At 42.3% G+C, this 24,145-nt stretch overlaps 1 long non-coding RNA gene across 1 annotated transcript; it reads left to right on the top strand.

Annotated features, from left to right (window-relative positions):
- The first annotated feature begins 3,953 nt into the window (after window positions 1-3,953).
- LOC137855184 (uncharacterized) lies at window positions 3,954-23,388 on the top strand. The gene is made up of 4 exons (XR_011095570.1): window positions 3,954-4,072; window positions 21,665-21,799; window positions 22,486-22,663; window positions 22,987-23,388. It is a non-coding gene; the product is annotated as an uncharacterized lncRNA (long non-coding RNA).
- The last annotated feature ends 757 nt before the right edge of the window (window positions 23,389-24,145 follow it).

Here is a 24,145-nt window from a genome sequence, read left to right as displayed (position 1 = left end):
TCAGCAGTCATGGCAAGGAACAACCTTCTCAAAACTCAAATGGGATAGCACACGAAGGTACAGGAGGAGGAAGAGGTCTAGGCTGATGGCAGAATCTGGCCAAGCCATAAGTATAAGGGAGCCGTAAAAACTGCATTAGTGTTGCCAAGCTGTGTTTCCAGGATAGGAAAATAAATGCTCTTGTAAATGTTATGGTGTGTACTTACCAGGTCTAAAGTATACAACTCATGCTCAGAAGGAGATGCCATTAAACTGGAAGGCTGCAGGAACAGAGAATGGACAGTCTGCAAGGTGGGCAAAAGAATTTGCTTTGGAATGGCAAGTGTTTGAGAGAGGATGTGATGTTGAAGTGCTGTCATCTGGGAAAAAGCTTTCAAAATATCTGTCCACAAGACCATGACCAGGCTGCTCACGCAGAGAGCAAGACCTGCAGAATTATTGGTGCAGCGGCATCCACAGCATTTTCCATTCCAGGTGTAAGGATGGAGATGTGTGGTTTTCTGCGAGAAAAGCTGTGGGCTGCTGGCTGAAGTTGTTTGGAGATCACTGTCAGGGATTAAAAGGAAGGAAAAGAGCTTCTGAGGTGACAGCAATGATGCAAGGATGGCTGGGTAGAGACTGGACAGGGGAATACTGAAACTAGAAATAGGAAGAAATAATTCATACACTGGATCACTGTACAGTGGGAATTGAGAAAGGAGACCAGAAAATGAAACAGCATGACATGGAAGGTGACATGAAGCATAGCTCTGTGGCTCTGAAGAGTCCTTTGGTCCTGCCTTCCTGGAACCCATCTATCTTCTTTGCTGTTTCAAAATATTTCAGCATTTTCTGTAAACAAACTGCACATTTTGGGCCATATTTGTAATTGCCAGTGGAAAAAAGAGGGAGGCAGGGAGACCAAAGAAATACATGTAGTGAAAAAAATATTTTATATTTTCTTTCCTTCTAGTTATCTCTTTCTTCTTTCATCCCTATTTTTTTCCCTCTTTTGATGTGTTCCTGGCTGTCTCTATGCAAGATTAATCATTTGAATGGGAGAAGTGCCACTTTAAGGTAATTGTGAAGGATTACATCCATGATCACTGCAAAAGAGCTGAGGTGTTAAATTAAAAAATGTTGCATTTGCAGAGCCAGGTTCTGATCGGCTGGGCTACCCGTGCTGCAGAGAGCCATCTGAGCTGCCACGGAGAGCTGGGGCTTTGACTTCAGCTGCAGCCAGGTGGGGGAAAAGCCTCTGTCATCATTTTTTGTGAAAAACCTCTGTTTAGTGTCCAATAAAGGGCCTCGCAGCAAACAAGATGGTAGATTGTGTTAAGCACAGGTTTGAAAATATCTCAGTTAGCTTGGTGTCAGTGTGACACCTGTGCAATGAGGTGGATCCACCGATCACTTTGTTGGACAAAACACAGGGTAGCAACAAGAAGAGCTCTCAGAACGGAAATGAAAATAACCAGCACACTGAAAAAACACCTCTATTGAAAGGAATGAATCCAAGATGATGCTGTAAAGGATAAGTCTATCACTCAGGCTTTCCTAGTAATAGCAGAGTAAGGATGCTCCTAAATTAAATACGTTTTAAAGCAATGAAACCAAACACATCTGAACACATACAGAAGTACCCGGAGAAGCTCTAGGCAGGAGATTTTCTTGAGACGACCACAGTGAATTAAAGGCAAGAACTGATACCTTTAAGGGCAGCGTATGAGAAGGATTATTGCCTGGCTCTGATTTGCAGCCCCTGTGGAGCAGTTACTCCTGACTACATGGACATTGATGCTGCCCAGCTCAGAGCTCATCTCACACAAAGCCAAGGCCACTTTGCACTTTTCTAACCAAATACCAGGCAGGACTGGGAGGTGGCTTAGGATAGGCTGACACTGGCCAGTATGAGAGTAATTTTTGTCATTGAGGATCAAAAACTTGCTGTGGTGTAGCAAGAAGATAAAAATATTTCTGGCTGCTTTCCTTAGCATATGAATTTTGCATGTTCCCACCTGGAGCCTTGCTCTCTCCTCAGAATAAGATGGTACTGGGCTGGTAGATCGAACCTGACGTGGAAACCTGCCCCATCTGCCATCCAGTCTGCTTCAGGACAAGTACTTTCTGGAAAATAATGGCATGTCTTGGCAAGTTTACCCCACGTACGGATCGATAAGTCTATGAGGACGGTTTCCCTTTGAGACTCCTGGCACCACCTCTTCCACACCTGGGCATTTTGTCTCTGAAACCAGCTCAGTGGGCAAGGAGGTGCAAAATAAAGTTATAAACAGGATGGTTTTCTCTCATTGTGAAGCTCTGGAGCTTTTGAAGAACTTCATAAGAGCAATTCTTTATATAACTCCATTTGAGGCTCTTTCCACCCATATGTTTTGCCCTCTCTTTAAGATTTCTTTGCATTTCCATTCCCTTAATCCCATTTCCTCTTTCCCTCAATGTTCTACCATTTGCAGTCATCTTGCTGACATGGTAAGTTTTTCATTTTCCACTGAGAAATGACTCATTTATTACAGTAGGGGTTCCAGCTCTTCACCGACTGCTTACAGACGCCTTTTGAATTGAGCTTTGAAATGGACTTCATGAATAATAACCCAAAAATAACCTAGTGATGTGATTTGACTTGGGCTCTTGGAAACTCATAAATCATCTTGAGCATCATCAGTTAAAAAAAGTCCACTGTGGGGAAGAGCATGCATTTGCCAAGCCAGAAATAGGCGCTGTGCAACCTGTTTACAAGACTTCTAAATGCAGACGAGTGGGGAAAGTAGGTCATTTTGGTCGCATGTGGAGACTTGGATGGAGCATCCAGTGCTTTGAGAGCTCGGAGACATCCATATCAGAGCTGGGAAGATGTCTCAGTCCAGATGGCTTGTGCCCAGCAGGGAATGGCACAGCACAGAGGCAGAAGGAGTTGATGGACACCAGGCAGTCCTGCAGATGCTTTATCTCCCAGGGTGGCAGAGGGTCAGTGTGGTCGCACACGTGAGGCTAAGTTCTGGAGCATCAAGTTGAATGCCAGGATCTCTTTGAGGTCTCTTTTCTCTTTCAGGTGGCAGCACAGGTGGATGGTGAATGATGGCAGTGGTTGGTCATAGGGCTTGGCACATGAGGTTACCAAGCAGGAGGCAGTGCTGTGCTGTCTCTTTGGGCTGAATCACAGGGGACTGAGAGGAAGACACCCAACAGTTTTGGGTCTCCCTCTTCTCCCTCACCTTGCTCTGACCTGCATGTAAAGGTGGGCAGGGTCTGGAAGCTCGTGGAGGTCCATGAGGATGGGAAAACAAAGAGAATTGATATGATTCACAGGATATGCTCTGTGCAGTTTATTTGTAAACAACACTTCGGTCTCACTGGGCACATCCTCATGAAGGCTTTGGGAATCAAGATATGGATTTACCATCTGCGGAACTGACAGCATCACTGTCAAACAGTATTTAAGAAGAATGAAATCAGTTCATGATAAATGCCAAGCCCACTAACGACTCAACAATTCTTATGTGTAAATAAGTTAATACAGTGTTGAATTGCATTAATTCAATATTAATATTGGGGAGGAGGGAAAGCCGTTCTTTACGAGAGATGCTCTTTTGTGAGAATAGTCTGCTTATAGTTCTCTTTTTATGGGTGCCATGCCAAGCAGGTAACATCTATAGTACCTGTAGTGCCTTCCAGGCTGAAAGAGTGTTAGTGTGGGATAAGATAGACATGGCAACACCAGTGCTACACACAGGTGTTCTTCTATTTTTCCTGACAGCGTAATCTGAAATGTGTATGAGGTCAGTGGCAATGGCGAGTAAAGGCCAGAGAAGTGGACAGGGAGAGGTGTTTCATACCTGGTCAACTACAAGATGCCATTAAGCTAGCTCAAGAGGAGCATGTATCTCAGCCCCCCTAACACCTGTGTTAGTAGAGAAAGGTACAAGTGCAGCCCAAGCAGGGCAAGGCTCTCAATAGGCAATTTTAGCCCCATGGGCTTCACCTGTGTTGGCCTATGACTGCACCTAAAGCTGATGCTGAAGGAGCTCTGATTTGTTGGTGAACTGATTTAAGAGTTTGAGCCCTCTATCACCTGGTAATGCCTTCCAAATATCCTTTTTGACCTCCAGCTTGCTCCTCTCAAGTGCTATGTTGGCCTTGCAGAGTGCTGTGGGTGAAATTATACACTTCTCTCATCACAGAAAAGCAGCAGTGTGTTTATTGATATAACGTGGTGATCTAACAAAGCTTAACTGCAAATAAGACAGCGGCTTAACAAGATTTGAGAGGGCAAGGTATGCTTGATAATTTACTGCATAGAGGACAGGGTAAGTCAAATGTGTCAGGGAGACCCTCCTGTTGACTCACGAGGTTCAGAGTGTACCCTCTTGTTTTCTAAACGCCTCAAACAGAAGATTTGAGATCTAGATCTAGATGCAGCTGGATCCCCTCCTAGTCCCAGATGTGGTTAATGGTTTATGTCTGAGGATTATATGTGCACAATTGATTTAAGATTTAATCTTAGCAAAGCTTACAAAGTTTAGCAGGCTATTAACCTCTTACTGAGGACCTGCTGCAGCAAGGAAGCACTTGCAAGGGGTAAGGGATCTCCGCAGCAGGTGTGACCTTGAGAGATGTCCCTACTCAATGGGAGATCCCACCATGAAGAAGAGCTCCAAAGGCTCTTGGTCTGCTCGCTGTTTATGGGGTAAGATGATGGACTGGCAGTCATATGGTTGTTTTGGTTTTGGTGCATGCTCCAATGGCCCTCAGCTGCTGAGCCAGATGTCTGCCAGGTTCTCTAGCACCCAGCTTGAGCTGATGCTGTGGTCACTACCTGCATGAGCAAGGCCAGTATTTGTACAAGGCAATGGCCACACCGAAGGTGAGAAGTGTTGTGGGGGGAGCACAGCATCACACAGGGAGAGAGGGGAAAGGAAAAAGTGCTGAATGTCTGTACAGCTGCCCTGGCACTACTGGAGCTGGTTACTGCAAAACTAAGTCTTTTTGGCCCTAAAGCACTTGTTCTTAGAGCTTTAGTGGATGTGTATTTGTGTGAAACAGGACGGTGAAATGTGCTAGGCAAGCCAGGTTTGAACCGTCATCACTGCAGATTCAAGGATCACTTACAGTCCTTCCCTTCATGGCCTGGTGAACACAGCAGTGTTCAGCAGTGACTAGATAAATTATGATGAATACAGCTGTATGATAATGGGCTCGTTGCAACTCTGCCAATGTCATAGATCAAATTCGGTTCAGCGTTTCAATGTTTTGTCTAAATTGATATCCTGAAATATTGTGTCTGCTAATTGTGACTTAAATGCTTGAACTCAGTAGAAGCTTGGCAGCTGGCTGTGATTAATTGTCATATTTTGGTACCACTGATGCTATGGACCATAAAGTTTGTTTCAACAAAATGCCAGCTAAAGGGAAAGTTAAATGTATTAAAAGGCAGGAATGGTAAAATTGTCTGGGCAGAACACCAAGCTCAGGAGTGGCATTTTTTTCCTTGCTCTGCTGCTGAGTAACTATAATAAATTTCCCGAGCCTTACTTTGCCTGCTTCATCTATACTGTGCTCAGAGAAGGTACAGTCTCTTCAAACCCGTCTGTATGGTGCCTTGTGAAATGGGGCTGTAAATACTGCAGTGCGCCTACTTACTCCTGTAGTAAAAGCAATTGTAATTCGGTCTCCCCATAAGCATGGCTAAAATATGGTTATATCTTAGAGCATGCACCAACTGAGGTGCGAGAAAAGTCAACTGAGGAAGGTCGTGGATGAGGCTGGAGTAGATAAATGGGATTTCCGTGGTGACCTGAGTGACAGGAGCCAAGCGAGGTGGTGAGGGTGGTGGGACTGGTCACTGCAGCACCAAAGGAGAGGGGAAGGCCTCTGGGCAGTGGCACTGGGTCTCTCCCAGTACTCACATGGCCACTGGTTTCTTTCTACTATCTGAAGCCATAGAGGCATGACTGTGTCACGGTGAGCAGCCTCTCAGGAGACTTCTGATTTCTTATTTTCATTGCCCCAGCTGCTTCTGCTGGCAGCTGGCCAGTGATTAGAGCCCGTTCCCTGTGCTGCTCCATGTATTAAGCTGAAGACCATTTCCTTGGAACACATCTACTTCTTTCAAGACATGGTTTCTTGGCAGTGAGGCCAGTTTAAGACCAACTTCTCCAGGTATTTGTTTGCCTGTGCTGCTGCAGTTTCCTGCTCTGTCAGTGAGATGGATCATAGATCAGGTTAAAAATAACCCAATTTCCACAGTGTCTTAAGGGCAACAAGGAACTTATGTTCTCCTCTTAACAAAAAGAGCAAATTTGGAAAACCCATTGCCTTTACTGAACTTTAGGACTGTCTGTGGACTCCTGACCTCTTCCAAAACATCTCTCAGCATAATGCTTTAAAACAAAGGTTATTTGATATCCCAGTGTGTATTCCAGATGGCCATGGTGCCAGTTTTATCATTGAATTGTGCCTCTATGTTTCCCCATCTTCTTTACCTTGGACGGGGGATCAATGCTCTGCTTCCCATTAAACCGTTTGGGAGCTGGATAGATCCACCAAAAACTTATGCTCATTAAATCAGTTCCTTTTTCATTACAACCAAATCTCTACTGGAGCAATTTTGAGAGGCTTTCAAGGCAATTGAGACAAGCTGTCTTTGTATGTGCTTTTCTATTTTTCTGAGAAGGGCACAAGTTCCTAATTTGACTGTAATCTCATCACTTCAGTGCTTAGTAGAATGCCACTAAGTATGTCAGAGACATATTTTAGCTCTAGGAAGTCCTTAGCAAAAGATCTTAGGCAGTACAACTGCTTAAGCAATTTCTAAATGCCCCATGTAGCTATTTCTACTGTATCTTTCTCCTGGTTGTTTTTATTGAAAATTTGAAAGAGAAAATTGGCAATTAATTATACAATAACAATGATGATGATGATTATTAGCTGTAATAAGAATAACGATAGAAGAGAGCTTTCCATCCACATAAAATGCCACCGAACCTAGATGAATGAAATCAGTACAGAAAATATATGGGTATTAAATTCATAAAGTAATTTCCTTCAGCGTTGTTATCATATCTTCTAGTGTAATCCAAGAAAATAGATGCTCACAATGCAGCTATAAATATTCATCTGGGCAACAAGCTTTCAGTCTCTCATCTCCTGTGATTGGCTTTCCATTGTCAGTGATGGCATTACGTTATTTCCTTCGAGCCGAGCATGCGAAGGCATCAGGTGCACAATGGCAAAGTTAGAGATAAAACTTACTGAAATTAAATTCACTCCTGTTGAAACCTGATAAACATTTCCTATCTCCAGAGCCACTCTTGTGAAGAAATGTTTTTATAATCTATTTGGCCATTAAGTGGAATAAAAGGGCTCTTGGGCCTGGTTCATCCTGAATAAAGGACATGGACATGTGCAATGCCCTGTACGAGGGGCCCGACATCCTGGCTGCTGCTTCCTAGTTCCTGAGTTAATGCAAACAATATTATGTTCCCTAAAGGAGTTTTATAGTTAGAAAGAGTTATATGGTAATAAGAGTTATATAGGTGCAATGCACCTGGGGTGTATAAAATGCTCAAATTGCAACCCTTTCAAAGAAGTTATCATCCTTGGAAGTGGCTATAAATATATGTGAAAAGGAACTGAGGACTGAAGGGGAAAAAGTCAGCTGAAGTTTGCTATTGAAGTTTCCCCTGCCCCCTCCTATGAAATTCAAAGTTATATCAAAACCTATTGAAGTAACCCAGAGCCCCTGTAAGATGGAGCAATAGCATCTTATGAGAAACCATAATCCTGGTAAGAAGCCATAACCATACAAATAACCCTTTTCTCTCCTGAAATAAATGACTAACAAAAAAAATCTATAAATGCAGCTCTACACACACAACTATATTTCATTTTTCTTTTTAAGAAAGATGTCAGGAGTCCTACTGATGTTGTTTTAATTCATTTTATTATGTAGCTATTTATTTTCTAAGTCTCTAAGGAAAATATTAAAGCAAAACAACACATGCTTGTAATTTTAATTTAAAGCAAAAAGTCTTGTTTTCATTCCATTTCTACCTTTATTTTGCAATCAATCCTTTGAAAACCAAAGGAGGTTCAAATATTTGATTTATTTGGAAATTTCCTGATGAAAAAAGGTTTTAAAGGTTACTACAGAAAAAAAAAATCATTGTAGAATATAAATTACTTTTGACAAAAATCTGTTTTCCAGAAACAAACTGATGTATAACTAGTCACCCTCTAAACATCACAATGAGCTTGCATGGTATTTCGTAAAAAGTTGATTTTAGGGATGAGCTTTCCCAACTATTCTTGAAGAAGTAACATGGTAAGACCTTCAAAACAAACAAACAAGGCTACCAAGATCTTCATGGAAACTATCAGGCAAGCATGAAGCCACATCTTTGTTAAAGGTGCATATAAATCTCACTGCTCTAAACTGGAAGGAAGCTGGAAAATTTTCCATCCAAAAGGCACAATGGTAGTGATGAGAGGGAATATTTTCCTGTCACTTGAGTTATCAGTTTTGGATTAGTTCTGCTTTTAGTTGTTGTTTTTAAACCTCTGTTGTGGAAGGCAGAAAATAAATCATAATGATCTCCCTTTTGTATTGGCTTTATGTCATAATACCTCTCAAAGTACATGACATGGGTGAGCTGATATGGTATCTGGCTTCCTGTCTCTTCTTGTGTCTTCACGCAGCAGCATATGCAGAAGATGGTTTCCAAAGACATAGACACCTATGGGAGTCATTTTTATGCAGAAAAAAGAGGGAAGGCAGCTGTAGAAACAAGACATACTGGTTGCATAAATATACTAATTATATTATTACAAACAACTTTATTATTTATCTTTTTATTAAAGTTTATACCGAAGTGAGTTGTTTTTCTGAGAAAAAAGTAGATTCAGGTTCTTGCATGAAATTAAAAATATCTTTGCTTGGCTGATGGTTTTGAAAGGTTCATCTCTTTAAACTGAAACACGTGGAATTATTGGGGAGTTGTGCTTGCGCAGCAACAAAACAAGCGATATTCAAGCTACTTATTTTTATTGCTGAAATGAAAATGCCTCTTTCAACATACTCAAAAGCCTGGCAAGGTGGACGGAAGATGAATGACAGCAGTTGCAATACAGCCTTGGGGAACTGTTCCGGAGTTATTCTTAACAACCCTTTTACCTTTAAACCAGGTAATGTAATAACCATGAATTAACTATTTATGCTGTTTGTGACTGCTGTAAATTTAGGCTACCATATTCTATTGATTTAGTGTAACTACAGTCATGCTTATGGTACGTTGAGTTAAAATGTCATATTTAACCTCGTGCATTGATTTCTAACAATATGAAGTCAAAACATGTTGTCTTGTGAAACAGCTAAGTTATAAAAGTCAAATAATTTTCTGGATAAAAACCCTATTCCAGAATTAACCAGTCAATATCTTTCAAGATTTTTTCCTTGTTGTCTAATTAAGAAAACCCAAATATCATTTGTGAAAGGCAAGTCATTCGTATATTGCTACCTATGCTTGTCACCAAAGCTTGTTTCTCACATAACTTCAGATAAAACCCTGCAAAGGAAAGCCCTTCTGAACAGGCAACACACCAATCTAAAGTAAATCAGAGATGAAATTAATAAATACATAAACAGATCCACTTGTCTTGGCTTTTGGAAGAAGGTGGAAGGCATGGAGGAGAAATGTGTGTAGTGCAATCCTCTGGATTTGGCTAGGCCATTGCAGGTACTAGTGTTGGTGCTGGCCCTACTCTGAAGATTTGTGACACAAAGGCACAGAGCATTGGAACAAGATACAGAAGAGTTGCCCTTGGCCACAGTTTGTCTTAGACTATATGCAAGAGTCAGCGCTCTGGCTTCTCTGGCTTGCATTTCTCATTAGGGATGTCATTGTTGTAATGAGTGTCTCAGGCTCAGCTGCAGTGTGAGTCTTGGGGTATTCCTCCCCTTCACATCTGCTGCCAGGGCTTTGCACCAATTTGTCTTTAAAGCTTCACACTAGCTGCAGTAATGCAATCAGAGAATAGTAAGAGAGGAAGGAGGTATCTGGGAAGATGCAGGGCACATCCCTGTAGAAAGGGAGATCTTTGAAGGGGTAAGTTGATCTTCTACCCTCCTCAGCCCATGGGTCTCACAAACTGGTTGAGCTGGGAGGAAGAGACTCACCTTGCAATGAGCTCAATGTGCTGAAGAAGCAAAATGTCTTGACCTCCTATTTCTCTAACGTAGAGCAAAACTAAAAAAAAAAGATGGGCAGAGAATGTGAAAGTTCCTGTTTTATCTCTGCTTGTGTGTGAGTTTCCTATTCTGCCTCTAAATTACACCTGATATATTTTTATTGGACCAAGATGTAAAAGCTAGATTTCATTGCAGTCATGATTTCTGACCCACTAAGTGTTACTGAAAATTATCCCTTGAGGCAGAGCAACTACTTAATACTACATATCCCTTGTGTTCAGTCACAAATACTGCCTACAGGGTCTAGCATTGCTAAACTGAGTGATTATCTATTGCTAATTGCAGTCTCTAGACAGACAGGGGGAACAGACATATGGTTAGAAGAATGGCTCCATTTTTTTTTTCTTCCACTGTTTCGGCTGCTTACTGCTAACTGCAGCACTTTGGTCCCTGAAAAATGTTGTAAAATCTGAAGGAGTCAGGGAAAAAAAAAAAATTTGCAAACAGCAGCTTCCGTTGGCAGAAACATTGTTACTCCCAGCATTTCAAGGTGTTTTTATGCCAGGCAGCTGAGCTCAGGAGTGGCGAAGTCATTAAAATTGTTCTGGACAAAGCACGGGAAAATGTGTTAGGGAAAATATTGTGTTGACCCTGAGACAGGCTTAATGACCTAATCGGTCTCTTAATGCAGTGGCAATAGCTGCAAAGAGTGCATTTATCTCCCTGCAGGGAGATCAATCTCCACGGGAGTGCTGGGCAGGAGCAGGGACTCTCTTTAATGCTGTAGCAACCTGTTCATGGAAAGCCTCTGAACGTGTATGTGGTGCAGGATCCAGCGAGTCCAGAGGAGGCCAAGAAGATGATCAAGGGGCTGGAGCAGCTCTCCTATGAAGTCAGGCTGAGGGAGTTGGAGTTGTTCAGCCTGGAGAAGAGAGGGCCCCAGGGAGACCTTACAGCAGCCCTCCAGTACCTAAAGGGGGCTACAGGAAAGCTGGGGAGGGACTCTTTGTCGGGAGTGTGGTGACAGGACAAGGGGGAATGGTTTTAAACTGAAAAAGGGGTTTAGATTAGATATAAGGAAGAGATTCTTTACTATGAGGGGGGTGAGACACAGGCACAGGCTGCCCAAAGAAGCTGTGAATGCCCCATCCCTGGAGGTGTTCAGTTTAAGGTTGGAGGAGACTTTGAGAAACCTGGTGCCTCAACTGCACAGCTAGAATGTAAATGAAGAGAAAAAAACAAACAACATCAAAACACCTTTTGCCATTAGTTTTACAGAATACCAAAAGCAATTGCATTTTGTGTATGCAGTGAATCTCCTTTTCATCTAAAGATCTAGGAAAGGGAAAATGGTAACAGTGTGTTTTTTATTTAATGCTACTGTTGGAGTTCCCTTTTAGGTAAACATTATCTTCCTCCCCTCCCCCCCCCCCAGGTTTAATATCATGAAGATATGCTTTTAAACAAAGCTAAGACCCAATTCTGAGTAAGAGAGCAAGAAAAATGTTTTCAGTAGGATTCACCTTGTCCCTGGGCATGTGATTTTCACAAGGTTCAGCTCCAAGATCCACACTGCTCTTAAAATTAAGTGCTCATGTAAAAATGTATTAGGGAGAGACCCCACCCCTACCTGACATTTGATCTTTCTGCAATGCCTGAAAAGCATTATTCATAGATTAAGTCCCAATGTAGTTTTTAATCCTTTGGCTACCTCCTTCTGAGCAAAAACTCAGTCTGTCCTGAACTGTGTAAGGGAGCCCCAGCCATTGCCACCCGAGTGTTGCTAATTGCTGTATTGTTTTTCCCTTGGCTGAATGGTTTCTTTCTATGTAGTTGATTAAATTAACTAAATTGATGTTAGTGGGACAGAGTGTGTTCTGGCAGGAACAAACCCACTGCATTAAAACAAACAAAAATAGGCATTTTTTTTTTTTTTACTTCCAACAGCTTCTGACCAATTATATAGTGTACAGCTGAATTCAGTACCCTGAAACTTTGCTGTTAGAGTGGTAATGATGTTTTGATTATGTATCAATATTATATTGATACTGATAATGCATCAATGTTAATATTCAAAAGATGCTATGTGCCTTCAGGTTTTCAATGCAAGTGACTAAAGAGATGTTTATGCTCCTCAGGTTTGGAAAAAAAACCAAAAAACTCTTTCCTTCACAATCCCACTAAAATTACTCAAAAATTGCAGTTATGCTAATCTTCTCTTATTTTTAACTTTGTGCATTAAACACATTAAATATCCAATGGACTGACTTCTGATGCTACATAGCTCAGAATAAAAAAGAGAAAAAATAACCCACTGTATAACTTATCTGGGGTTAAAACTTCAGATCCCCCTGTTGACAGGCCAGCAACTCTTTGATGCCTGGGACGGACGGGTCTGTTTGTGATCTGCCTCAGCAAGCCCAGGGGGATGGCTTAGAAATAGCTGGGGTTCTGCTTGTTACATTTGCCTTTCTGCTCTCCAGTCTCACTCATTTCTGCTGTGTGTAATTCTAGATCAACTTCTCTCTCTCTCCTGAAAATAGAATTTTGAACAGAAAGCGTTAAAAGCAAAATCTTCCTGTACTCAGAATGAGAATATAGTAGCATCAAACTCCAATTCTGTAATCCCCACAAGAGTCTTAGTGAAAGCCCCAAATCACAGAAACATTGACTTGGAAATGGATCTTGGTATAAATCTCTCAGTAGCAAGTGGATTCCTTATCAAATCAGTGTGCATGTGAGATCCAAGGGCATCATGTATACCTCATAAGAAGGTGAACGTTTGGATGCTTTTTTCTTGTTTACTCCTTGCAGCCTCAGATCCATGGATGTGAAGTGAATGAAGTAATTAGGATGAAATTACAGTTGAAGGCATATGTGATGAACACACCCATGACTGAATCTCATGAGCATGCTAAAGCACTATAAACCTCCTTGTGGGTCAACTCATTGTAGAGTTGGGTGCTTTCTTGTCACTGCAGTCTAAGGTCACTTTCCCCAAGGCTTCAAGAACTGCATGTTTTCAGAGGAAAAGACGACTTCAGAGCATTCCCTGATTTTTCTGACTTTCCTCCAGGTCCCCAGGTGTGATCTGCTGATTGCTCTGGAGCCACTGTTCCTGACACATGCTTTTCTGGTGAATGTTTGCCTAAAATCCCTTATCAAGAAGTAGGAGCTGAGCCTTTGTTGTGGTTAATTAAGTGTTTTCTCTTCCAGAACAAATTCCTCTAATGTTTAGCAGAAAAAAAAAAAAAAAAAGAAAAAAATGCTGATGTTAAAAGGGGAATGAAAACACTAAGTATTGTTTCAAAACTGTGTTGCCTGACTTATTCAAATATTCTCCCCTTCCTGCCCCAGGATCAGCAAGGGAGCACACTGTCCATGCTGAATAAGCAGGAAGATTGCCAGTTTTCTTCCATTTTTTAAATGATCCCATTTCAAATTGTGTAGAACCAATAAAGTGGTGGGTGTTCAGGACCGATCCTGACAGTGGAGCTGCTGTTACCTGCAGCATTGCTGTATCCTCATGGTATCTTCCTACTCTTTGTTATCATTTCAGAGGGCTGGAGCACCTCACCTATGAAGACAGGCTGAAGGAGTTGGGGTTGTTCAGCCTGGAGGAGAGAAAGCTCTGGGGACACCTTATAGTGGCCTTACAGCTTCCACAGGGGGCTAAAGGAAAGCTGGGGAGGGATGCTTTGTCGGGGGGTGTGGTGATAGGACAAGGGGGAATGGCTTTAAACTAAAAGAGGGGAGATTTAGATTGCATATTTGGAAGAAATTCTTTACTGAGATGGTGGTGAGGCACTGGCAGAGGCTGCCGGAGAAGTTGTGGATGCCCCATCCACAGCTGGAATGGGATGGGCTTTAATGTCCCTTCCAACTCAAACCATTCTATGCTTCTTTTAAGTCATCTCTCTGCTATGGTCATCCAAACTGGTCAGTCCCTTCAGAAATCACCAAGGGCTAAACTCAAGTTCATATTATGTCTCTGCTGGCCTCACAAGACATGAGCCCTTTTATCTGGCTGCTCGTCATTTCCAGTGGAAATCTGTACATGAAGCAGTATATATAGCTTGACATTTGCATCTTTGGTTTAAATAACTCTTCTTAGTGAGTCTTGTCTCCTGTCATCTTGTAAATAGGACTTAAATACAGCTTCTTACAACTTGAAGAATCACAGTTTGTTTATAATTCTGCTAATTTTAACAAAACTCAATATGTCAGTAATGCAGGGCAGGTATCCCTTAAGGTGCCAATGTATATATATTTTAAAGGTGTTAATAACACTGTGGGCAACTTAAACATACAGTTATAGAAAGAAAAGTTGGGAAAGTGCTTGAAGGAGTCATATTCATTTGCACTGTAACGAAGTTAGGTTAACAGAACCTCAGCTTTTGCAGAGCTGAATTTTTGCGGAGTTTTGGGGAATTTGTACAGGGAAGGTGCTTAGGGCTAGTATAGGGTGGACAGGCTTTGTCCCATGGATACATGATGTCTACAGTGGTGATGTTTGCTCGTGTCCCTCAGGTGGGTCAAATCTACTGGAGATGGCTGATTTGCTGTTGATTGACAGGCTGCCAGGTCACTGTAGATAATTCCCTAAAGTTTGGTGGGAGTCATGAAAACGTTTCTCAATATCTCTGTTACACAGCAAGCCTTTCTTTAAGGGAGGGACAGTCTCAGGTACTATGTGTGCGTGTATGTTAGCTAGTGGGAACCCTACTAGTTACTGGCTGCCAGCTTGATGTAACCCTATTTACTACAAGCCTTTGAGCCTGACCTGTCAGCCAATTGTTCACCCATTGTATTCAGTATTTATTTAGTTGTATGCTGTACACTTCATCCAGAAGGATACTGTGAGAAACAGTACTGAAAGCTTTACTGAAGTCCAGAAAGATTACATCAGCTGGCTTCCCTTGGTCAACTAGATGGGTGACCTTGTCATAAAAGGAAATTATTTTTGTTAAGACGGACCTTTCCCTTGTGAACCCGTTCTGGCCGTGACCAATGACTGCTTTGTCCTTCAGGTGTTTTTCAATAACTCCCAGAATAATTTTCTCCATAATGTTACGGGGCTCTGCAGTGAGACTGACAGGCCTGTAATTACCAAGGTCCTTTTTCTTGCCCTTCTTGAAAATTAGAACAATGTTTGCTGGTTTCTGGTCAACAAGGACCTCTCCAGATTCCCAAGACAATTGAAAAATAATTGAGAGAGGTCTTGTGATGACATGAACCATCATGTCTGACCCTATCCATGTTTATTAGTATGCGAACTAGGGCTGGATGGCTTGTGTGGTAGTTACTCAGCACAAAAAGGAATGATAGGAGAAGTTGTATCAAAGTGTAAAGCTTCACGTTTGTGATTCCTATATGTAGACTATGCCAACTACAGGTAGCTCCTGTAGACTTGCCCAAGACTACAAGGGGATTTGCAATTTTCCTTCTAATTATCAATGCTCAAGTACTTTTCAGTCTCTTTAGTGATTTTACTTTCTAGTGATTTTACTAAGTACTTTTAAGTAACTCCAAAGCCTAATTTAATGCATAGAAAATTTGTAACTAATACATATATGAGCCTGCAAAGTCAATGCTTTAAGCCTTACACCCATGGAGTGTATTGTAGCTGTGAAAACTTCATAGTTACCACCAGAGCAAATAATTTGAGCCATCATCAACTGTGTTCCTTGTGCGTGAGATTATGGTAGTCCCCTGAAATCTAAGTTGTCTCCTGAAGTCCCTGGAGCAGTGCAGGAAAGGAAGAACAAAAAAGTTAATCGGTGTGGATAAAGATGTTGAGTTAGGCCTTCAGCGTGGCAAAGTTACCGTTTTCTCCCCAAAACAGTTAGTTTGGCTGTAGATGTACACAGTTACGTAAGTGTACATTTCAAAAAGACCTGAATCAAGGTCTGTGAACTGCTGGTTGTTCCTGAAACCTTAGAAAGCTGTTTGCTTCTGGTCAGTGGTATGCACAAGGCTTCATGCTCAAAAAGGATCTTAACCGAAACCAAAGAACCACTCCAGCTGAAACTCTCACTGGGTGGCTTTACCCTGCCATCGGGTGTTGCAGACCAACTGTTTCTTGCTACATGACACAACATGCCAAGGATTATTTCTCCAAGGTGGTCTTTGAGATGGGGAGCTGCTTTGTAGAAGGACCAGTGAGGATGTGGTTGTCTAGTGCTGTATGGCTGGTTTTTGGTATGATGGTGTTTGATGTGTAGATACGAATTAAAGGATTATAAACAGGTTTTTGGATTGGGAAAAATCTTGCAATTATGAAAAAAAAATATGACTGGTGGTTATGCAGTTAAATGGGTCTGTGATCCTGAACTGTATAACCCCCTTCCCCCAATATTTATTAGAAATGTGGCAAAGATATATGTTAATACTAAAACACAGTGACATGTTCATAGATTACAGATAGAAAGAATTGTATGTCCTTCAGAATCCTCATCCCAGTTTGAATTACTTCTCTGGGAAAACTAAAACCCCAGTGTGATAAATTGCTATGGATGGCAACTGAGCTGCAAAAATCAGGTGGCCTGTCCAGTTGTTACTTGGCCTGATGACAGAGTGAGAGGCTTAGGTGCAAAACTGAACTGTGAGCTCTTGTGTTTTCAAGCAGATGACCCAAAATGTTATTGCCTCTGTCTGCTCACCTCATCCCTCTGGCAGAGGAACAGAGAGCTGTGGCAAGGGACCTCCTTAAACCACCACAGATGGTTACCTGGTACATCTGAGTCAATACCTTTCATTCACAGCCATCCCCTGCCCTGCAAAAGGGCTCAGTGGCAGCTTGTTCCTCTAGCCCTTCAGACATCAGAGACGCATAAGGCCCCCCTCCCTCCTGCTCTGCATGACCTTGGCAGTGCTGGTCCCCTTGATGCTCCTTTTCCATCTGTTTTTCTTCCAAAGGACAAGGTGGTTTTTGCTCCTGAATGTTGTTCAGGCAGCTGCCCTGACTCCAGAATCAGCACCTGGGTCTTTCCTTTTGGCCTGTTCTCCAGATTGCTGTTAAGCCTCCCTCAGATGTTTTCTATGAAGATTTTCAGAGTCCTCATCCTGTGTGCTGAGACTTGGTGGCACCGAGATGCCTGAGTCTCTCCTTCGTGTTTCCAGGCTCCTAGCCCTGCTCTTTGGTTGTGTGCCTCAGACCTGAGCTATGCTCTGCCATTGTGGGAAGGAAATAATCCCCTAAGTTTTGATATCCAAGAGAGTCCAAAAACAATGTTGGGAGGAAGCAGGGGGGAGTAAATAGACATACTCCTCTGGAATTAATCCCTCCAATTGAAGTTCTATCAATAGCTGGAAAAAAATGAATCCTTGGAGCTTAAGTTCTGACCGATTTACCTTTAATCGCTGTAAGTTGTAGTTTGCTTCAGAGAGCTTTGTTGGGGGTGGATTTAACACCAAAAAGGCAGCTGCAGCCCCTCCCTCAAGTCTGCTCTGATGTCTGAACCACAAAATCAGTGGTGACTTGCAGCCTGCCCATAAGGAAAAGCAGCAGCACCTGAATTACAGAAAGTTATAGAGAGACTTGAGCAATCAGTCTGGAGCTCAGCTACAGGGTTTTATGGAGAGTGGGAAGGCTGGGAAGGGTCATTACCCTTCTAGGGCTCTCACTGGGGCAAGCAGTTGCAATAGTTTGATTTTTTCCTTAGAAGGGAAATTATTGGAGAGACAACCATGGCGATCACTGGCTTATTCACTGCCACTTTGCAGGGCAGTCTGCTGAAAGCTTGCATCTTGTTTTTCTTCCCTTTGCAGATGGATTTTCTACTGCAGGAGCCTGTGGCTTGGATAGCTGAGGTTAGCAGAGCTGGTGCAGCTAAATCTGAATTTCTTTCCAGACAGTGCAACCACAAGACACAATCAATACAACAACACCCGTGAATCTGAGCAGTCTGATTTATGTTGTGGCTTGTCCCTGGGTTAGGTGGGCTGATGACTTTCTTTATAGTAGCATCTCAGTCCTGTACACGTATCTGGCTGCTGTGATCTAGCAGTGCTGACCTGATCCAGCCCCTCTGTCTCTGCCTCTAAAACAACTGCTTTTATGTTGTCTGAGTCTCCTTCCAAATCCTCCCCACAACACATCATTCTCCTCCCTGCCAGCCTTGCACAGTTAAAAGTTAAGGACCGAAAGGAAGCAAAAACCTATCTAGCAAAGACAAATAAATGAACAACACACGTGAAAACGGCTTGCCTTGAAACTTAAATTGCTTGTTAACTTTCTTCTGGCTTTGGCAGGGAAACAGATTATTTCCAGCGTCCCAGCTTTAGGAGTTTGGCTGCTTTTCAATGTCTGACTAGGGCTTCAATGATGGGAATTTTATTGTCTTCAACACCTGCAAAGGCAAAGCTAATAAGTAACTGAAGTTTCAAGGTAGTTTGATGCTGTTGGGTTTGTTAATTGAATTTTTAGCTTGATTTCCTAAGGAAACAAATCTAGCTAGCTAGTTGTGTGCATGAATCTTCCCATTACATTTTAAACAAAAAGTTGACTAGAAACAGTAACCAGAGGTAAAAGAAGTGTCCAATTAGAGATCAGAACTTATCTGTAGTCCCAAAAAAGGGGGGAAAAACACACACACACACAAATAACTAAACAACAACACAAAAGCAAGCAGCAATGTAAGGACTTCTTCAAGTATCCCCAGGTGAATCCACATTGAGACATACAGCCCAAGTGCTGCAAACCACCCTGGTCTTGTACCAATTTCTGCTGCTGCTGAGGCAGTTTGTGCATTTGAAACCTTTTCCCAAGCCATTTGAGTTGTAGGCTGAGGACTGTTAATCCCTGTCATGGCAAACATTGTGTGCCTTCCCTGCAAGGGCAAGGCATGGATCATCTTCCTTCAGTTCATGTTCACAGCACCTAAGTCCTGGCCTCCACTATGTCTAGGACCAAAAATATTTAGAAGCATGTAAGGAAGATTTTGGCTGATCTGTTTTCACTGGAGGATGGGCTCAGGGAGGTCTTTCCCACTGCTTTTGTGTAGGATTCATGAGTTGCCATTTCCTCTATGTGATATCATTCCTCAGGGATGGTCAGATGTCTTCAGTGAAGGCTGAGAGCTAAGATCTACTTGATCTCATCATCCTCCTGTACCTCACCAATTCTGATCAGTTTATTGTTTTACATCTACTGGGTAATTAAAAGAAATATTTTTGCTTGCTTTTTGCATGCATTAAGCAATTTCTGCTTGTAAGAGGAAGAGATAATTATGCATAAGAATGACACTATAACCCAATTAGACACCAACTTGCAATATTTCCTATCTCGTGTAACAAAAAGAAAAAAAAATCCTCATAAAACCATCAACATTGTACTAAGAAGAATTTGATTTCCCCCAGGAATACATGACAGACACTCAGAGTTCACCAGGGACTTTGCTATTTGTATTCACATATACAAGGTGCTGGGCTGTTATGCAGAGATTAGACTAAAACAGTTGGATGGAATAATAGCTGATTGCAGCTAATGCAAGAATTTCTGAAAGAAATATCTCAAATTCCTCTGAGCAGGGTAAATAAAGAATAAAAGCAACTGAATGTGATCCTAACTTGACTGATCTTATGCATGTACCTGGCTTTACAAACAGGGTAATTTTCCATTGCCTGTGCATTTAAAGCACATTTGCTTTTGCGGGACTTTGCCCAGAGCATAAAGTTAATTACATGTCACTGAAGCTTTGCAAAAAAAAAAAAAAAAAAGGTCTAAATAAGGGTGGCTGCAATAGCCAGGAGGAATTGCAGTTGGAGAGATGATATCTCCAAATGTGCTGAGCCGAACACCCCCCACATACACACACACGCACCCGTTCAGCACTGCTCCTTGTTCTGGAACAGCTCTTCTGTGCTTCTGGGGAAACTTGAGGACTGCTGGAGGAAGAGAAATATGCCTCTCACCTCCTGGCATGGCTCTCCAGTCCAGCAGGAGTTATCTTCCCGCTGGAATACTTTGTTGGAACTTGAGGATGGTTGCTGGAGAGAGCTCTCCTTCATCCCCAAGGAGGAGCAGAGAGGCAGTGAGCTGGTCTTTCTCTTTTCTTTACCCTCACTGCGGTGCATAGGTGCTTCCACCCTGCCTGAACTGTGCAGGGTACAGAGAGGAGACAGAAAGGGACCTGGGATAAACGAGTCTCTGTGCCTTTTCTTGGACAAATTAAATTGAATAAATCTATGAGGGCATGATCGAGACCTGCCACCTAGCAATGCTCTTTAACGTCACTTCACTATCTGCTGGCATAAAGCTGCTGTTTTTGTAGTGGACGCGATGAGCTTCAGTTGCTGTACTGCAGCAAGAATGGTGCTGTGACTGAATGATTGCTTTGGAAATGCTTTTTGCAAGTGTTGCTAATGGAGCCACAAGCAGCGTGTACAACTCCAGTAAAGCCCTGATGCGGGAAGTCTTTGGCCTTAATTTCTGTGCAGAACAAAATCTGGTTTAATGCAGATGTAGGAAAAAATCTCAAAGTTCAGATAGGGTCCAAGCATGCCTTTTAAATAAATCCAGTTATCAAAAGTAGACAAGCCACAGCTTCTTTTAGGTCACAGTAATTAATAAAGCTCACCATCTGAATGTAATGCCAGGATTAACACCAAATACCCACCAGGTCTCTCGTTCGGGTGCTCAGAAATACAGGAATATTGTCACTGCATTGTAATTAGCGCGTATGAGCAGCAGAGGGAAGTGTATCACAGAGAAAAACCTTCCGTCAGGGTAGCACAAGCTATTTTTGTGAGCGGTGTTTGGAAAAACAGATTGATAGCAAGCATTTAAATTGAAAGCAGGGCCGGCCCCTCCCTGCTGCAATCCGTGTGTGGCAGGCTTTGCTGTCTGCAAGCATTAGCTGCCGCATTGTTTAAAGATGATTTAACGGCGATGTTTGTTTGGGTGCAGAAAAAGGGTTGTCTGAGATTAAATGCTCCAAACTTCACTGCGCAGAGGTGAGAAGCTGTGCCTGAAGTTTGGTTTTCAGGTTCCCAGAAAGACTGCATGCTCTCAGACCAAGGATTTCCAGGGGCACAGAGGCACAGATGCCTCTTGTGCATCTCAGCTGTGTCTCCTTCATAAGCAGAGAACTGAGTGTGCCCCTTCCTCCTCCCCTACTGCTCTGATTTCTTCAGAAGAGCTGGGGGTTGCCCAGCCTGTGTCCCCCAGGCACCAGGCTGTGGGACTCATCCCAAATTGTGGCTGCTGCTCCGAGTAAATGTGGCTTTACAAAGGTCAGTCGTGGGCATCAGAAAACATTGGTAGCTGGATATCATCTGGGACAAATACAGGGGGCTACCCGTGCACCCTCCTCTCCCCACCTTAAGTTTACTGAGATGATTTCCCCTGTCACCACAGAGAAAATCTGCAAGTTCCCAAGCTGGTTTTGCTTTTTCAATAGTGGTTGAAGAATTAAAGAGGTATTTAATACTATGCCTCCTTTGTGCTGCTATGTCACCTATATACCTTTCATGGCTCAGGATAAATTGGAATAATCTTGGCAGAGGATGTCTCACCTTGTCATCTCAACGGCTCTGGAAAGGAGAGCTCTAAGCAGCTCATCAGTGATTACAAAGTTTCTCTGCCTTTCTTACAACTCAAGAGAATGAAATTTGGTAAGTGGTGCTCAACAGCTGTGCTGTTTGAGATAATGCATGCATATTTGCACATTAATATTTACAGATAATCTTAAATGTGAGAATTCCTACTTTTTTTTTTTTTTTTTTTTTTTTTTTTTAATCCCCCAAGGAAGTCATAGACACGAAGGGGACTATAACATAGGAAAGAGCGCCCAGGACTGAAGGATGCTGGGGAGAATACCAGCCCCTCATCACCTGCTTTCTCCCTTTGATTGTTACACTAAATATTGCCCTGGGAGATGTCCGTAGACAGGATGGTCTTTCTTGTGTCTGCTTTCAGATGAATGAGGTCAATGAGCTCTTCTCCCAGGCAATAACTTTCAGAGAGGCTGTCTTAGATGTCCCTTTCTGTCAACGTGCAACATGCAGATGGATCTTTGTAGAGCTCGGCACTATCTTTCATGGTCCAGATTTTTTGGGGAAAACGAGGCATGGCCATAATTTTCAGTCCAGCTTTGTCATCTCCAAGCTTGAAAGATGGTCAGATAAATAAGGAGAAGGGCACCATGGCAATCTGCTCAGTCTACATGAGAAATGTCACCGGGGCGTGCCAGTGACAGTCACAGATAGCTGTTATTGAGCTTTCCAGTTGGTTACCTTCACTTTCAGCATGCACTGACCATTTTGGACTAACCACTCATCAACTGTGTCTCCTACTGAAGGTGCCTGCAGTTAACTGCACCTCCATCTATCCAGGCCATAAACTCTTGTACAAAGCCAGCAAGCTCCATCTGTCGGTACCTCAAATGCAAGACAGGGATGAACAGAGGGTCAGCCGTGCCTCTCCAGGTTTGGTGTGGTTTGGACTAGTGATTTCAACTGCAAGCAGCTAGGGGAGAGGTTTGTGCTTTTCACATCGTTAAGTGGCTTAGCTGGGTCTAGCTGGGGAGTTGTGGGATAAATGTGAAGGTTATAGTTTTAGAGGGAAGGAGGCCAAGATGTTTCAGTACGAAAGTTTTCTTTTGGTCTCTTTGGGAGAAAAAAAAAAGAACCTTCAATTTCAGTCATTCTCTCATTTTCTTAATCTTTAGTAATTTGGAGGAACAAAGGTTTCTGAAGAAAATGCTATTTCACATTAGGAAATTTGAATGTTATTTTCAAAATTTCAGGGAAAAAAGCACAACACAAACAACTTGGAAATTATCTTCATTCCTTTTCTACAGATATATCTTAAACTTGGATGAACTGACATTGTGAAACACTGTTTAATCAGAAAATCCTTTCCAATTTCTGCTGATGGGTGACGATCTCCTTACAAGTAGTCATAATGGATATGAAGCCAGAAAAACTAAGCGATGCTAGGGCAACCATGTAGATGGTGCATAGAATGACTTCTGGGCAACCAGACTGTGCCTGGATGGATTATGCTCTGATAAAACCATGGCTCTCTCTGCTGCTGACTTTTCCTCTGATGTACTAAATTCAAAGCAACCTGCTCTTTTTGAGTCAATAAAGTGGATTTGTTGCCACAGTTTCTTAATGAACTTCCTGAACACCCGCCAATATGCTCATAACAAGAAATGTTATGAAAGTCATTTCCTAAATGGTTTGGCGTTTAATTTGGTCCTTATGGCCCTAGATAAGTTAAAGACTTGTGATCTGCTTAATCACAGTTATTTGTTTTATGGTCTGTGGCCTTTGGGGCCTGCAGCAGTCACTCATTCATTTCTTGTGATAAAACACTACATTCTGTCCTTAATCGTTGTCTTGGTGATAAAGGTGATTTATAACCATGCTTTTTCCTGTTTGGAGTGGGACACGACAGCTACGGTCTCTCAGGTATATTGCACCCTCCATCAAGCAAAGCACTAATTCTAGCAGAGCGGAGGAGGCTACCTAGCTGGTTTGGAGGTCCTGAGACACATGTATCTCCCCTTAGATAAATGAAGTCAATTAAATCTCCCATTAAGATTTTCTAGCTTCCACAGATGGTCTTTCTTTTTCTCATATGATAATCATATTAAAATTGCATGCAGAGCCATTTGTACATTTTAACGTTAGCGTTTGCCGCTCTGAATCAGCTGGGGGAAGAGGGAATTGTCACAGTTTTCATCAGCCTCTTTTGCTGTCATCGTAATCCTTCCAAAGGGAGCCACTGCAGCCGGAGTCATTATCGGCTAAAACGTGTTTGCACTAGCAGGTGAAAAAAATAAAATGGCTAATCCAGGACTTTCCTGGGAGTCTATTGTAAAATGGAAACATGTTTTCTGAGAAATTATTTCAGAAGAAATGAACAGGGCTAGGGAATGCTGTGCCCAGCTGGCTTTTTTTTTTTTTTTCTTTTTCTTTTTTTTCTGACTCTGTTGAGCCAATACTTTCAGC

Source organism: Anas acuta, chromosome 4 (assembly GCF_963932015.1).
Source record: "Anas acuta chromosome 4, bAnaAcu1.1, whole genome shotgun sequence".
Lineage (NCBI taxonomy): Eukaryota > Metazoa > Chordata > Aves > Anseriformes > Anatidae > Anas > Anas acuta.
This window is presented reverse-complemented; position numbering and strand designations above follow the sequence as displayed.